At 35.3% G+C, this 4,661-nt stretch overlaps 1 pseudogene; it reads left to right on the top strand.

Annotated features, from left to right (window-relative positions):
• The first annotated feature begins 2,008 nt into the window (after window positions 1–2,008).
• Window positions 2,009–3,438, top strand: LOC123955070 (annotated as a pseudogene).
• The last annotated feature ends 1,223 nt before the right edge of the window (window positions 3,439–4,661 follow it).

Raw genomic sequence — 4,661 nt, 5'->3', positions numbered from 1 at the left:
GTCTTTTTTTTTAATCTGTAAGCTATCTCCCAAAGGATATATCATAAGTGCGTAACAGTGATTACATAAAGAAGGAAACCAAAAGAATATAGGAAAAGAAGTGGATTCATTTTCACTTTTCACCCTTTTGTACATTTTCTTATATTTTATACCATGTGCATGTATTACTCAAATCATTGTAAAATAATATTTAGGGGAAATGCAAAATAAAGTAAATATGGAAAAAGGAAGCTTTCGCTTAAATATTAGGGATGCTTTTATAATCAGATAGAACCTGGTTCAAGTTCTAACCATGGCACTTGCTAAAAGTCTAACCTCAAATTATTTCTTCTTTCTAATCGTCAGTTTCCTTGTTTATACCATATGAACAAAGAGAGCCTACTACACATGGTTGAAGTGAAGATTAAATGAGATTTCTAAAAAACCAAGTGCAGTGTCAGGTAAATGTGAAGGGTCCAATATAAATTGTGGTTATTGTTACTATTTTGTCATTTAATCCTCAAAACTCTTTGTGAAAAAAGAAGAAAGCCTGTTGTTTTGGTTGCCCCACCCCATTTTACAAGTGCGGGAAGTGGGGTTTGAGTCAGTAATAGCATATCTCATTTTCTTCCATTCATATCTGGATCCAGAATTTGAGGCAGCAATTCCAGTGAAGTTTGTTGTCTAGACAAAATGGGTTACAAACTCTAGTTTTTCAAGAATTGCTTATTACACATTGACCATAATATCGTTCTTTCCACTGACAACCATCTCATTATTCAGTAAAATGTAATGTATGAGTGTGTGTAAAACAGCTATAACTCTAGACAACCACTCATGAGGCTAATTTAAGAGTGCTCAGTCCTATTCAATCCACTATAATTAAGAGTGTTAGGTGGTGGTGGTGGTATTTTTTTTTTTTAAACCAAGGATAAGTGTGATAGAGTAATATTCCACTCTCCATTTCTTGGTTCCAGGGCACTACTGTATTGCATTACTGTCTTTAGTTTTTTGGTTTTTTTTTTCAATGGCAAGGAGTTTCCCAATCCAGAGAAGTTTGATCCAGGACACTTTTTGAATAAAAATAGCAGCTTCAGGTAAATAGAATACTTTGTGCCTTTTTTTCCATGGCAAATACAAATAAATCCACCCAAGTCATACACATGCAAATTCTGGACAGTTTTTAGCTTCACTGAATTTATGGCATAACTCAGTAATCTACTGGTGATAGCAAAGTCGATCAAATCAAATTGTTATAACTCTCCAAATCTGGATGAAACCATTTAAGTATGTACACCAGTAAGATCAGATAGGTCATCCAGGAACTATTTTGTTGTTTGGTAATTGAGTACAAAGCAGGTTTTTAAAGAAACCAAAGAAGGGCAATCCAAATCAAGTATCATGTATTACCAGGTGACAAAGGAATTTGCTTTTGCCAACTTTTGTTAATCTCCCCTTTGTAATACAGACTTCTAAAACAAAATGTACAAGTTCTTTTCTTTTTTGTAAACTATTAATCATTATTAATTTTCTGATTCCTAGAGCCAGGGACCATCAAAAAGACCTTGGCCATTTTATCTTCTTTCTTCCCCTCTGAAATTTAGAGCCCCATATACCTTTGCCTCTGTGCAGGAGCTGGTTGGCTCCCAGTTACTGTTTTCCATAAGTTCATAAAAATAATTTAGGATTGGTCAGTACACATTTTTTTTCCTTGTTATCTAATCATTTGATTTGATTTGATTTGTATTTTCAAAAATAATGGTTGATATGTTTTGCTTCTAATTACAATGATAATAGGTGTTTAAAATAAAAAGTAGAAAATGAAAAAAAGCAAATAAATACCCTATAAAGATAATCACTGTCAATATTTTACTGTATATACTAGGTGCTCTTGATCCTTCCCATCACTCTTTTCTCTCCAACCGTCAGCCAGCTGTTCTCTGTGCACTGCCACCTGCAAATTGGGTTGAGGTCCAGCAGCAGGAGCAGGAAGAGCCAGAACTGGGAGCTGGATGTGGTCTGGGAATCCATGGCCTAGTGTTAGGGAGGTGGCAAGAAAAAAGTCAACTACTATTATGGTGATACTGGAAATTATTATTATGGACAGGATCAGCCCATGAAACCTCAGAATCCTCATGGCTCTGTAACTTGCTGCTAAGTTATGGCTTATACAAAAAAACGGAAATACACAGTCCCCATAAAACCACTGGTGAAGAAATAGCAAAATACCACAGTGATGAATACATCAAATGTTTATATTCAATAAGACCAGATAACATGTCTGAATATAGTAAGCACATGCAAAAATTTAGTGTTGAAGATAATTGTCCAGAGTTCAATGGACTAAGTTTTGTCAGCCCTCAGCTGGTGCTTGGGGCTGTGAAGTTAAACCAACAACAAACCAACATGGCTGTTACCTGGGCTGGAGGATTCCATCACACTAAGAAATCAGAAGAATTAGGATTCTGTTGTGTTAATGATATTGTACTTGCCATGCTTGAGTATTGAAGTATCATCAGAGAGTCTTATGTATTATTACTGATATTCATCGTGGTGATGGTGCTCAAGAAGCTTTTTATGCAACAGATCGTGTAATGACTATTATTCCATAAATACAGGGAATACTTACCTGGAAGAGGAGACATGAGGGATATTGGTACAGAATAGTCTGTATTCTGCTGCCAACTTTCCAGTGAGAGATGGTATAGATGATGAGTCAGGGAAGTTATGTAAACCTATTATCCTAAAAGTGATGGAGATATATCAACCTAGTGCTGTGATGTCACAGTGTGGTGCAGGCTCATTATTTGGTGATAGACTTGGTTGCCTCAGTCTGACAGTCAAAGGTCATGTCAGATGTGTAGAAGTGGTGAAAACTTACAATATGCCAATACTGATGCTTGGGGGAGGTGGATAGACAATCTGTAATGTTGCTCACTATTGGACATATAAGACTACAGTTGCCTTCAATTGTGAGGTTCCCAGTGAATTGCCATATAATGATTACTTTGAGTATTTTGGGCCAGACTGCAAACTGTATATTAGTCCTTCAAACATGACGAGCCAGAACACCTTGGAATATATGGAAAAGATAAAACAGCATTTATTTGAAAATTTATACATGCTACCTCATGCACCTTGCATCCAGATGCAAGCTATTCTGGAAGATGCTATTCATGAAGACAGTGGAGATAAAGATGGACAAGAATCAGGCAAGAGAATTTCTATTTGAGTATCAGATAAAGAGCTTGTGATGAGGGATTCTCAGATTCTGAGGATGAAGGAAAGGAGGTCATAGAAATGTGACTATCATAAGGAAAGAGCAAAGAAAACTAGAACCAAAGAAGACAAGAAGGAAACTTAGGGGGGAAAAAAATGTAGATGTTAAGGAAGAAGGACAAGAGTGGTGAAAACACAGATACCAAAAGAGCCAAATCAAAACAGCTCAGCAACCTTTGAAGTTGAGAGTCTCCCCACTTCAGAAGCCATAAAAAGGAGGGAAAATATTGGGGAGAAAGTTTTTTCCTTTTGAAGGCTCCTGGATTCATTTTATACTAGTTTAGCATGGACTGTGTTTATTTTCAAAATGGCTTTTGTTTTTCTTGGCAAATTTTTCTGTGACTTTTCTAATTATAATGAAAAATTTCTCTTCCCCATCCTGCTTTATGTAATAGTATTTAAAAATTGATGTTACTTTGTCAAACAATGATCTACTAAAGAAGTAAACGGACTTTCTGAGCTGATTTTTCCATGTTTTATAATTTTCTTTATTAAAAAAGTTATAGGTGAGAAAAAAACTACAAACTACAAAACTATAGTAATTAATAATGTGTGACACTGGTGTATAAATAGACATATAGATTGAGGATCCAGAAATAAAACTTCACACTTATGGTCAATTGGTTTTCAACAAGGGTATCAAGGCAATAGGAAAAGAATAGTCTTTTCCACTAATGGGGCTGGGGCAACTAGATATTCACATGCAAAAGAATGAAGTTGGACCTCTTCCTTAAACCATACACAAAAATTAACTCCAAGTGGCTCATAGACCTAAATGTGAGAGTTAAAACTATAAAACTCTTAGAAGAAAACATAAGAATAAATCTTCATGACCTTGAGTTATATAGTAGGTTCTTGAAATGACACCAAAAGCACAAGTAACAACAACCAAAAAAACTGATAAATTGGACTTTATCAAAATTTTAAACTTTTATGCTTCAAAGGACAACATTAAAAAAGTGAAGAGACAATCCACAGAATGGGAAAAGATATTTGCAAATCATATACAGTATGGGACTTGTACCCAGAATTTATAAAGAACTCTGGTAACTTGGTAATAAAAAGACAACCCAATTTAAAAATGGGCCAAGGGTTTGAATAGACATTTCTCCAAAGAAGATAAACAAATGGCCAATAAACAAATGAAAGGTTTCTCAAGATCGTTAATTACCAGAGAAATGGAAATGAAAGCCACAATGAGATACCACTTCACACCCCACTTGGAAGACTAAAATAAAGACAGGTAAGAACAGGTACTTACAAAAATAGGGAGAAGTTAGAATCTTCATAAATTTCTGCTAGGAATGTAAAATGGGGCAGCCAGTTTGGAAAACAGTTTGGCAGTTCCTCAAAGTGCTAAGTGTAGAATTACCATATGACCAACAATTTCACTCCAAGGTGTA

This window comes from Meles meles, chromosome 13 (genome assembly GCF_922984935.1).
Source record: "Meles meles chromosome 13, mMelMel3.1 paternal haplotype, whole genome shotgun sequence".
Taxonomy (NCBI): Eukaryota; Metazoa; Chordata; class Mammalia; order Carnivora; family Mustelidae; genus Meles; species Meles meles.
Note: the sequence above shows the minus strand (reverse complement) of the source record. Positions and strands in the feature narration are given on the sequence as shown.